Raw genomic sequence first — 13,206 nt, forward strand, 5'->3', positions numbered from 1 at the left:
GGCAAAGACCCATTATCCCCGAAGAGCTACCGACCCATTTCCCTCCTGCATCACCTACAAGCTCTATGAGAGGCACTAACATTTCTGAACAGACTATATTTACATCAATATGTCTGGGTCCCCACCTACTCACTCAGGGTTGACGTGTCACACCTGCAGTGATGGGAGGGGCACCAAAATGTGGTGTTTTGATTGGTTGATGGGGGCACTCCCTTAGTATAAAAGTGTATGTTTTGTGTACACATGACCTGATGAAGATCAAATAGATCGAAACGTTGTCAGTATTTCAATATAGAACGTTTTTTTTATACCTGTGATGTGCAGGCTCCATCCAATACCTACACCAGTTGTGATGCAACAGAGTTTGCTGTGACCGTTGTGAATTATGGGTGGTGTGGTCTTTGCCAAGACGGTGGATTGTGGCTCATGCCTTCCTGCTGTTATTTGTCATGTTGGTGTTCTCTATATCTTTTCGTCCTGGGCATGACGTTAAACTGTTCCGTTCGAGAGTACCAGCGACCCTCGAATGTAAACAGGAGTAGCAGCCTCTCTTGTAGGTGATGCAGAGGAGGGAAATGGGTCGGTAGCTATTTGAGGATGATGGGTCTTTGCCAGGTTTGGGGATTGCAACCACTTTGGCCTTTCTCCAGACAGAAGGGATGGTTTTCTGTGCCATGCTTGTATTCAGCATCCCCACGAGCCAGGTTTTTGCGTTAGGTTCCAGGTGCTGTATAATTTCTGCCAGTATGTCATCAATCCCTGCTGCTTTTCCGGGTTTCAACTTTCCCATTGCAGTTTCGAGTTCTTCTAGGTCGAAGGGTTTGGTTTGAGGGCTGGCTGATTGTGGTTGGTCTGATACCACTGTGTGATGGTATTCTCCTGTGGGTCGGCGGCGGTGTTGGTTACGACTGTTGGCCACCAGTTGTGATGCAACAGAGTTCGCTGTGACCGTTGTGAATTATGGGTGGCTCCCTGAGGTCCTTGATCGCCATTGGGTCCAACAGTGGTCATTGAAGCGTGCGCACACATGCACCTACACACGCACAGGCGCACATGCGTATGCACACCTGGACCTTTAAATGAACAACAACACAAAAACTAAGGCACTGGTGTCGGACTTCTGGTTTACCGGAACGGGGTTCAACTCCCTGCAGTGCCCTGCTCAATGTGTTGTATTTCATTCATTGGTCCATGGTCTCAGAGGTCATTGAGCGGCGCGCTATAGTGCGCGATTCTTCATCATTGTTGAGGATTAAAAAAAAGGTGAAATTCAAGGAAAAGCAAAAGGCTATAGTCCATGGTCACGGACCGCATACTGGTCAAGGTCATTTATACTGGTGAAGATCATTTACTAGTCTTATGAAGGTCATTTATACTGGTCAAGGTCATTTACTAGTCTCATGAAGGTAATTTATAATGCCTTCCTGCTGTTATTTGTCATGTTGGTGTTCTCTATATCTTTTCGTCCTGGGCATGACGTTAAACTGTTCCGTTCGAGAGGACCGGCGACCCTCGAATGTAAACAGCCACGAAAGGAAACTATGTGTGTGTGAGGTGTTCTCTATCATTTCATTCCAGTACTACTACTTTGGGTAGTGGCTGGACGTTTGTGTAGATATTGAAAAGGAGGGGGCGAGCAGGCTACCTTGTGGTAGGCCGTTCTTTTGGGCTTTCCATTTACTCCTCTGGTCATTTAACTGGACATAGAAGCGCCTGTTGTTGAGGAGGCTTTTCCTGACCATTGTGCGGTGTTGGACAGTGTCGTAGGCAGCAGAGAGATCTGTTGCTCCAGTTATTTGTTTTCCCTCAAACCCATCCTCAATGTGTTGGGTGAGGTTGAGCTCTGTCCAGCACAGGAGCGGCCAGGACGGAAACCAGCTTGGTCTTTAGTCAGCTTGGTGTCTATGAGTGGCAACGAGGCGTTGGAGTAGCAGCTTCTCATATAGCCTTGTAGGTGATGCAGAGGGAAATGGGTCGGTAGCTCTTTGTGGATAATGGGTCTTTGCCTGGTTTAAGGATTGCAACCACATTGGCCTTTTCCCAGACAGAAGGGATGGTTTTCTGTGCTATGCATGTGTTCAGCATCCCCACAAGCCAGGTCTTTGCGTTGGGTCCCAGGTGCTGTAACATTTCTGCCAGTAGGTCATCAATCCCTGCTGCTTTTCCGGGTTTCAACTTTCAAATTGCAGTTTCAAGTTCTTCTAGGTCGAAGGGTTTGGTTTGAGGGCTGGCTGATTGTGGTTGGTCTGATACCACTGTGCGATGGTATTCTCCTGTGGGTCGGTGGCGGTCTTGGTCACAACTGGTGGCCAACAGTCTTGTGGGGATGCTGAACACATGCATAGCACAGAAAACCATCCCTTCTGCTTGGAAAAAGGCCGAAGTGGTTGCAATCCCTAAACCTGGCAAAGACCCATTATCCCCGAAGAGCTACCGACCCATTTCCCTCCTGCATCACCTACAAGCTCTATGAGAGGCACTAACATTTCTGAACAGACTATATTTACATCAATATGTCTGGGTCCCCACCTACTCACTCAGGGTTGACGTGTCACACCTGCAGTGATGGGAGGGGCACCAAAATGTGGTGTTTTGATTGGTTGATGGGGGCACTCCCTTAGTATAAAAGTGTATGTTTTGTGTACACATGACCTGATGAAGATCAAATAGATCGAAACGTTGTCAGTATTTCAATACAGAACGTTTTTTTTATACCTGTGATGTGCGGGCTCCATCCAATACCTACACCAGTTGTGATGCAACAGAGTTTGCTGTGACCGTTGTGAATTATGGGTGGTGTGGTCTTTGCCAAGACGGTGGATTGTGGCTCATGCCTTCCTGCTGTTATTTGTCATTTTGGTGTTCTCTATATCTTTTCGTCCTGGGCATGACGTTAAACTGTTCCGTTCGAGAGGACCGGCGACCCTCGAATGTAAACAGGTGCTGGGACAGGGACAGGTGTTGTCTTGACGCATCCCGTGATGATGCGACAGGTGTCATTTAGGGCTGTGTCGACCAATTTGGTGTGACGTGATCGGCTCCAGCTTGAGCAGGCATACTCTGCTGTAGAGAAAGACAGGGCCATGGCAGTTGCACGGATTGTTTGTGGGTCTGCACCCCACTTGGAGTTCACTAGTTTTCACAGGATGTTATTGTGGGTGTTGACCGTGGCTTTTGTGTTCTCCAGGTGTTTTTTGAAGAAGAGTGTCCTGTCCAGTGTAACTCCAAGATACATGGGGTGGGTATGTTTGGAGAGTTTGTGACCATCCCAAGTGACGCTCAGTTCTTTTTTCGCGTCTCGGTTCCTCAGGTGGAAGCTGCATAGTTGGGTTTGTGTGTGTCTTTCTTTTTCTGTCTTTCTTTCTTAGGACGGAGATAAAGGTAGACGCCGTTGGAAGGCTCAACACAAGCCGATGCCCCTAGAGATCCATCCCAAAGCTTCCCTCAGGGAGCCCAGCAAGCCAGCTAGCCAGCAAGCCTGCCCAGTCAGCCAACGCAGCCAGTCAGCTCCGCCAGTCAGCCAGTGTAGAAAGTCAGGCTGCCAAGCCAGAGCATATCAGCCGTTGCAGTCAGCCATTGCAGCCATACCAGCCTTGCTCAGTCAGCTCAGCCAGGCCTCTCTCGAGGCCTGGCTCTCTGTCTGCCTTGCCCGGTCTGCCCTGCCCTGCCTTGCAGCAACAGAACCAGCCTTTCTGGCAAGCCAGCCAGCTCAGAATGCGAGCTGAGCAAGCCAGTGCAGCAGCAAGCCCAGACTAGGTTACTGCAGCCTTACTGTGCAGCCACAGCCACCCAGCCCAGACCAGCAGGAGCAAGCCAGGCTCCAACCCTTGCAGCGCAGCCTTAGGCCGGATAGTCCCCCTGCCTGCACTTCGTTGCCTTCCTGGCCTGTCTGCCTGCCTAGGCGCCTCGGTCTTCCTGTCTGTCTGCCCTGGCCTGCCGGTCTGAAACTGGTTTAGACTAACTGCGTGCTTGCCAGCTGCGCTGGCTTGCTGAGCTCGTATTCTGAGCTGGCTGGCTTGCCAGCAAGGCTGGTTTTCTGAGCTGACTGAGCAAGGCTGGTATGGCTACAATGGTTGACTGCAAGGGCTGATGTGCGCTGGCTTGGCAGCCTGACTTTCTACACTGGCTGACTGGCGGAGCTGGCTGGCTGCGTTGGCTGACTGGGCGGGCTTGCTGGCTAGCTGGCTTGCTGGGCTCCCTGAGGGAAGCTTTGGGATGGATCTCTAGGGGCATCGGCTTGTGTTGAGCCTTCCAACGGCGTCTACCTTGATCTTCGTCCTAAGAAAGAAAGACAGAAAAAGAAAGACACACCCAAACTCAACTACGCAGCTTCCACATGAGGAAGGCAGGCAGGCAGGCACGCACGCACGCAGGCAGGCACAAGCTGCCTGCGTGCTTGCTTCGCCCTCCAGTTGCTGCTCCAGTTATTTGTTTTCCCTCAAACCCATCCTCAATGTGTTGGGTGAGGTTGAGCTCTGTCCAGCACAGGAGCGGCCGGGACGGAAACCAGCTTGGTCTTTAGTCAGCTTGGTGTCTATGAGTGGCATGAGGCGTTGGAGTAGCAGCCTCTCTTGTAGGTGATGCAGAGGAGGGAAATGGGTCGGTAGCTCTTTGGGGATGATGGGTCTTTGCCAGGTTTAGGGATTGCAACCACTTTGGCCGTTCTCCAGACAGAAGGGATGGTTTTCTGTGCCATGCATGTATTCAGCATCCCTACGAGCCAGGTCTTTGCGTTAGGTTCCAGGTGCTGTATAATTTCTGCCAGTATGTCATCAATCCCTGCTGCTTTTCCGGGTTTCAACTTTCCCATTGCAGTTTCGAGTTCTTCTAGGTCGAAGGGTTTGGTTTGAGGGCTGGCTGATTGTGGTTGGTCTGATACCACTGTGCGATGGTATTCTCCTGTGGGTCGGTGGCGGTGTTGGTTACGACTGTTGGCCACCAGTTGTGATGCAACAGAGTTCGCTGTGATTGTTGTGAATTATGGGTGGCTCCCTGAGGTCCTTGATCCCCATGGGGTCCAACAGTGGTCATTGAAGCGTGCACACACATGCACAAATGCACCTACACACGCACAGGCGCACATGCGTATGCACACCTGGACCTGTAAATGAACAACAACACAAAAACTAAGGCACTGGTGTCGGACTTCTGGTTTACCGGAACGGGGTTCAACTCCCTGCAGTGCCCTGCTCAATGTGTTATATTTACATGGTTCATTGGTCCATGGTCTCAGGTCATTGAGCGGCGCGCTATTGTGTGCGATTCTTCATCATTGTTGAGGATTAAAAAAAAAGGTGAAAATCAAGGAAAAGCGAAAGGCTATAGTCCATGGTCACGGACCGCATACTGGTCAAGGTAATTCATACTGGTGAAGATCATTTACTAGTCTTATGAAGGTCATTTATACTGGTCAAGGTCATTTACTAGTCTCATGAAGGTAATTTATACTGGTCAGTCATATACTGGTCACGGTCATTTATACTGGTCAAGGTCATTTATACTGGTCAAGGTCATTTACTAGTCTTATTGAAGGTCATTTATACTGCTCAAGGTTATTGATCAATATCAATGACCTTGATGACCCCAAGGTCATTAAGTGGCATGCTATAGTGCGCGATTCTTCATCATTGTTCACGATTTGAAAAAAGGTTAAATCGCGGAAAAGCGAAAGGCTATAGTCCATAGTCTCGGAGGGCATACAAAAATGTGTGGTGCTATACAGGCCGTTCTGGAAAATTTGGGACAGAGGTTCATCGTTGGCATCCAGGGAGTGTGTGTGCAAAATTTGGCATCGACCGGGTTAATGGTGCTGGAGATTAGCTGTTAACAAACTGACGGACACACACACACACACACACACTCACTCATAGTGCAAAACATACTCTATCCCCATGGCTTTGGCCTGGTGCCATACCGTTATTAATTATTGCCTACAATGTCAATTGTGAATTAAATTACTTTACCGTTGCAATGCAAAATTTACATTTCAACGAATGGACCTCGTAAAACAAAACAAAAACCAAGGCACTGGTTGTGGTACTTCTGGTTTACCGGAATGGGGTTCAACTCCCTGCAGTGCTCTGCTCAATTTGTTGTATTTACATGGTTCATTTTTATTTTCTGCTCATTGTGTTGCCTTTTCATAGATGATAACCCCCAGGTTCTTTAATGTGTTTGCACTCCCTACAGTGAGGTTACCAAGTCTATTTATTTATTATTTCTGTTCACTAGAACTAGAACCAATTACCAAAGTAGGCTTTCTAATGACACAACTCGCCTTTGTTTTTATGTGTAGCAAAAACGTTATTTTTATTTACGCCAAAGAGTAGAGGCTGGTCTGCATTCATGCGAGCGGGGAAGTTTAGAGTAACATAGCTCTAAATGAAACGCATTAGAGCTATGGACCAGAGCTAGTAGTCATAGCACTTCATGGTATATGCATAGTTTATATAGTTTCATTATAGATATATTAAACAGAGAGGACTGGAGTCAATTGGGTTATATTATGTTTAACACTAATTTGAAGCTGTCAAAATCTGACAGACTTCTGGCGGCCATGGCCACGCCCACCTTTTGGTAACGCCCACTTTCGGCCAAGCCCACAAAAAGGACCCCCCATGTCATTTGCCAGGCAGGCTCCACTCTCAGACAGATATTTGGCTCCGTCTTATGAGCTAATTTAGATTTCCTGTCTGAGAGCTAGCTAATTTAAGACATCCGGTTGCCTTCAGAATAAAATAAGGTTATTTAATTTGTTAATTAAATAATTGTCAATGCCCCAAGGCACAGCACTTTTTTGAGCGTTGACCTCAGTAGAAGGTCTGCTGCCGTGAATTTTACACCTCTCCCACTTAGCGGAGAGTGGGGTGTGGTACAGGACATCTCCCCGAACGCGTGGGTATACTGCATCTACAAGTAGTACAAGATAAATTGAAACCATTGACACCTACTTCGATGGTTCAGTTGTCATCTATGCCGGGGAATTTAGCAGCTCTCATTCAAGCGTTTTTTCAAAATCCAGGTCACACATTTGATTGCAAAACAATCTGTGGTGTCACTCAACAACTAGTGAATAGCATCTTACTTGGCCTTAGGAATGCACAATGACCCATTAGATTTTATACACAAACTAGTAGTTTGGTTGAGTATGTGTGGTGTCCACACAGTTGTTCAAGCAAAACATACAGACATCTGTACATTCTGTGCCTGGACAGTTGAAAGCAATTAACAGAACAATAACGGAGGACAATTTGGAAGAAGATGATGATGATGTGGTTTTATGCAATGAAAGTCTAAATGACAATATGTGTGAAGCTATACCATTACCAATTCTAACATTTCTACAACAGACATCTGCTATCAAAAAATGTCACACACGGCTTGAAGAAGCAGCAGCGCAGGACTCAACATTTAGACGGAAACTTGAGAAATTCAATCTAGCCAACACATCAGTGTCATTAGTGTCTCAGAAATGTTCTAGGACAGAAGTATGCACCATATTAAACAGCTTTGTAGAATACACACTTCGGTCTCCTTTCCTTGGAGATGACCTGCTTTGCCTGAAAAGTCTTAGTCTGTATAGTTGTACTCAATGTGGTGACAAGGCCTTACCATCTACAAAGAACATGTCACAATTCATAGTGCAGCCACTTGACGTGTCACAAAAAGGCATCTTAGACACTATTGCACAAATATTACCTGCTCAATCTGAACAATGTGAAACATGTCAGCAGGAAAAGAGCTTATCAACATATGAAGTAATTAACAGCCCACAGACCTTACTTCTCCTGTTAAGAGCTGGCACAAAAATTCCAAAAACGTTCAATTTATCCTGTCTGTACCACCAAAATGAGTATGCTTTGACCAGTATGTGTGTATTTTTCGACAGGCCACCATATGCGTCATTGTACATCCTTAAAGATCATAAATGGCATATCTGGACAAATGAATCGAATGACACAGCAGGCTATACCTTTGAGCTGATGCAAAGAACATCCGCTCGACAGCACACAAAGACAGTAGTCACAAGTAGTTTCTATGTCGTGTCATACGAGAAAATAAACAGTCGAGAAATAATCAAGTTTCGTCAGGACAAACAAATGCATAAATGCACAGACAGATGCAATCAACGCACACAAGTGACACCCATTCCAAAGCTAGAGGTAACTCCTTGACCTGACTTAGCTTGCGTAGAGAAAGTGATTTCATGTCAATGCCCCAAGGCACAGCACTTTTTTGAGCGTTGACCCCAGTAGAAGGTCTGCTGCTGTGAATTTTACACCTCTCTCGCTTAGCGGAGAGTGGGGTGTGGTAGAGGACATCTCCCCGAACACGTGGGTATGTCCAGATAGTTGCCTCGCGGAGGCCTCTTTGTCCAGTGTCCATTCTGGGTCCGGAAACGGTACTTTTTGTCAGCATTGACCCCAGTAGAAGGTCTGCTGCTGTGAATTTTACACCTCTCCCGCTTAGCGGAGAGTGTGGTGTGGTAGAGGACATCTCCCCGAACGTGTGGGTATGTCCAGATAGTTGCCTCGCGGAGGCCTCTTTGTCCAGTGTCCATTCTGGGTCTGGAAACGGTACTTTTTTCAGCGTTGACCACAGTAGAAGGTCTGCTGCTGTGAATTTTACACCTCTCCCGCTTAGCGGAGAGTGGGGTGTGGTACAGGACATCTCCCCGAACGCGTGGGTATGTCCAGATAGTTGCCTCGCGGAGCCGTCTTTTGTCCAGTGTCCATTCTGGGTCCGGAAACGGTACTTTTTGTCAGCCTTGACCCCAGTAGAAGGTCTGCTGCTGTGAATTTTACACCTCTCCCGCTTAGCGGAGAGTGTGGTGTGGTAGAGGACATCTCCCCGAACGTGTGGGTATGTCCAGATAGTTGCCTCGCGGAGGCCTCTTTGTCCAGTGTCCATTCTGGGTCCGGAAACGGTACTTTTTGTCAGCATTGACCCCAGTAGAAGGTCTGCTGCTGTGAATTTTACACCTCTCCCGCTTAGCGGAGAGTGTGGTGTGGTAGAGGACATCTCCCCGAACGCGTGGGTATGTCCAGATAGTTGCCTCGCGGAGGCCTCTTTGTCCAGTGTCCATTCTGGGTCCGGAAACGGTACTTTTTTCAGCGTTGACCACAGTAGAAGGTCTGCTGCTGTGAATTTTACACCTCTCCCGCTTAGCGGAGAGTGGGGTGTGGTACAGGACATCTCCCCGAACGCGTGGGTATGTCCAGATAGTTGCCTCGCGGAGCCGTCTTTTGTCCAGTGTCCATTCTGGGTCCGGAAACGGTACTTTTTGTCAGCCTTGACCCCAGTAGAAGGTCTGCTGCTGTGAATTTTACACCTCTCCCGCTTAGCGGAGAGTGTGGTGTGGTAGAGGACATCTCCCCGAACGTGTGGGTATGTCCAGATAGTTGCCTCGCGGAGGCCTCTTTGTCCAGTGTCCATTCTGGGTCCGGAAACGGTACTTTTTGTCAGCATTGACCCCAGTAGAAGGTCTGCTGCTGTGAATTTTACACCTCTCCCGCTTAGCGGAGAGTGTGGTGTGGTAGAGGACATCTCCCCGAACGTGTGGGTATGTCCAGATAGTTGCCTCGCGGAGGCCTCTTTGTCCAGTGTCCATTCTGGGTCCGGAAACGGTACTTTTTTCAGCGTTGACCACAGTAGAAGGTCTGCTGCTGTGAATTTTACACCTCTCCCGCTTAGCGGAGAGTGGGGTGTGGTACAGGACATCTCCCCGAACGCGTGGGTATGTCCAGATAGTTGCCTCGCGGAGCCGTCTTTTGTCCAGTGTCCATTCTGGGTCCGGAAACGGTACTTTTTGTCAGCCTTGACCCCAGTAGAAGGTCTGCTGCTGTGAATTTTACACCTCTCCCGCTTAGCGGAGAGTGTGGTGTGGTAGAGGACATCTCCCCGAACGTGTGGGTATGTCCAGATAGTTGCCTCGCGGAGGCCTCTTTGTCCAGTGTCCATTCTGGGTCCGGAAACGGTACTTTTTGTCAGCATTGACCCCAGTAGAAGGTCTGCTGCTGTGAATTTTACACCTCTCCCGCTTAGCGGAGAGTGTGGTGTGGTAGAGGACATCTCCCCGAACGTGTGGGTATGTCCAGATAGTTGCCTCGCGGAGGCCTCTTTGTCCAGTGTCCATTCTGGGTCCGGAAACGGTACTTTTTTCAGCGTTGACCACAGTAGAAGGTCTGCTGCTGTGAATTTTACACCTCTCCCGCTTAGCGGAGAGTGGGGTGTGGTACAGGACATCTCCCCGAACGCGTGGGTATGTCCAGTTAGTTGCCTCGCGGAGGCCTCTTTGTCCAGTGTCCATTCTGGGTCCGGAAACGGTACTTTTTGTCAGCATTGACCCCAGTAGAAGGTCTGCTGCTGTGAATTTTACACCTCTCCCGCTTAGCGGAGAGTGGGGTGTGGTACAGGACATCTCCCCGAACGCGTGGGTATGTCCAGATAGTTGCCTCGCGGAGCCGTCTTTTGTCCAGTGTCCATTCTGGGTCCGGAAACGGTACTTTTTGTCAGCCTTGACCCCAGTAGAAGGTCTGCTGCTGTGAATTTTACACCTCTCCCGCTTAGCGGAGAGTGTGGTGTGGTAGAGGACATCTCCCCGAACGTGTGGGTATGTCCAGATAGTTGCCTCGCGGAGGCCTCTTTGTCCAGTGTCCATTCTGGGTCCGGAAACGGTACTTTTTGTCAGCATTGACCCCAGTAGAAGGTCTGCTGCTGTGAATTTTACACCTCTCCCGCTTAGCGGAGAGTGTGGTGTGGTAGAGGACATCTCCCCGAACGTGTGGGTATGTCCAGATAGTTGCCTCGCGGAGGCCTCTTTGTCCAGTGTCCATTCTGGGTCCGGAAACGGTACTTTTTTCAGCGTTGACCACAGTAGAAGGTCTGCTGCTGTGAATTTTACACCTCTCCCGCTTAGCGGAGAGTGGGGTGTGGTACAGGACATCTCCCCGAACGCGTGGGTATGTCCAGATAGTTGCCTCGCGGAGCCGTCTTTTGTCCAGTGTCCATTCTGGGTCCGGAAACGGTACTTTTTGTCAGCCTTGACCCCAGTAGAAGGTCTGCTGCTGTGAATTTTACACCTCTCCCGCTTAGCGGAGAGTGGGGTGTGGTATAGGACATATCCCCGAACGCGTGGGTATGTCCAGATAGTTGCCTTGCGGAGCCGTCTTTTGTCCAGTGTCCACTTTATAAAGTCCATGCACTCCAGTGAATAGCATTTATCCATTTAGATAACTTTATTATTATTATTATAAGGATTTAATTACTTATTCTTACACAGAAACATAATGTGTGTCTTATAGCATCATATAGCATCATTTAAATGCTTAATTTGTAGTTTTAATGTGCAAATTAAACTTTTTTTCAATACTCTAGAGGGTACTCTTATTTTGAAGAGATCGTCCGGAAGTCTTAAATTAGCTCACTAGATTAGCTCACTAGACGCTGCCAATAGATTAGTAGTTACTAGTAGCAGACAGCTGTGTTTTTGTGAGCTCAGCGACGGAGGAGGAAGGGAACTGTTCTTCTGCTAAAGGTGAGATAATAGTAATACACTCATTCATTCGACAACAACATTCGCAGCACCCATTTTACAAAGTTAATTGTGAACATTTATTTTTTGACCTTATTGTAGACGTGTGTTGTTGTTGCTATGATGAGTGTGTCTGTAGAATACATCTATACGATTACGAGAGTCTAAATATTTAGCTTATTTAAAACGGATCAGCTGCTATTATTATTATTATTTTAGTAACAGTGTGGATTTCTGCTACCAGACATTTACTTTGTACTAGTGACCTACTGACTATACTATGGCTCCGTCTTCAGTCTAAGTTTAAACAGATTATCTTCGCCAGACCTGGTAGAACGCCATCATATAGGCTTGGTGGTGTTACTACTGGACGTGTTTAGGTTTCTGCTGAAACACAGCAGCGAAAATATGCGGCTGTAAACAACATGTCCGCTTTTTGTTGTTGTTTTTACGTGTACTGTTAGCTATAGTAGCTACATAGCTCTGGTCCATAGCCTTTACTGCTTTGATTGTTGACACGCTATTATTATACAGTTATATGCATACATGATTTGTTCAATCAACCTTTATAACAACTTTTAATTAGAAGCATTAGTTTGACGATTGTTACCTTGAGATGAGATTCAATTCAAATGAGCTTTATTGGCATGAGAAAGCATGCATGTTTACATTGCCAAAGCAAGTGGCAACATATCATAAAAACAGTTGAAAATGGGGAAAGTTTATACAGTTGGAGGGAGGGGGGGGGTACAGTACAGCATTGAGTAAACAGCTATGTGACATTGTATAGTTACTTATATTCATGTTATATACAGTGTATAAACGATTAGAACCAATCTTTTTGGGACATGTTTTTCCCTCAAAACTATTTAAATAGCCTAGTATACAAAAAAAGCCAAAATGTAAAATGTGTGTAAAAGAACCAGATTGGTTTCAGTTATTATTATTTTTTAGATTAAAGAGTATTTTAGGGTAAAAGCAATAATGCAAATATTGACATAGCCTACTATTACTTGGATTGTAAATTATGTTCAGAAGCATCTTCCAATAAACCCTAATTAATTGGCCTAATATTCAGTAGTTTATGATAATAATTATGATAATACCAAAACATCATTCTAAATATTGTGCTAATTGTTTAGGAATCACAGCGCTAGTGTGGAGGACTATAGGACAAAACTGATTAGGACTCAGGCTGTTAGGAAGACTAGGAATATGGACAATCTAACATTCAATCAATCCGATTAGGTATTGATTTGGTATTTTTTTGTTATAAACACAATATCTAGAAATAGAGGAACGCTGCAGGGATCTGTTAGTGGCTCTTAGATGGGTGCTCTTTGGTGATACAGGTACAACCATAATATGGTTGTACCTGTATCACCTTTTGTCTATATTATAGACAAAAGGTATCCTTCCTACAAGTTGTACTGCTTGTCAAAGTGTAAATTGCAGACTTGAAAAGAAAAGAATCCAAGGCACTCCGTCTTTGGTGAAAAATTAAATAGTTTATTTGATGATGAGCAAGGCCAATAAATAACAGGACCTACGCGTTTCGACCAAAAGGTATTTGTCAGGCCAATATCTAATAAGAATTTACACAGGAGTAACAACAAACAACAAATTAACAACAAATTGCTGCAGCATGATTGATGCATGATTTGCGGTGCTGG

This window comes from Protomyctophum parallelum, assembly GCF_964188405.1.
Source record: "Protomyctophum parallelum genome assembly, chromosome: 22".
In the NCBI taxonomy this organism is placed as follows: Eukaryota; Metazoa; Chordata; class Actinopteri; order Myctophiformes; family Myctophidae; genus Protomyctophum; species Protomyctophum parallelum.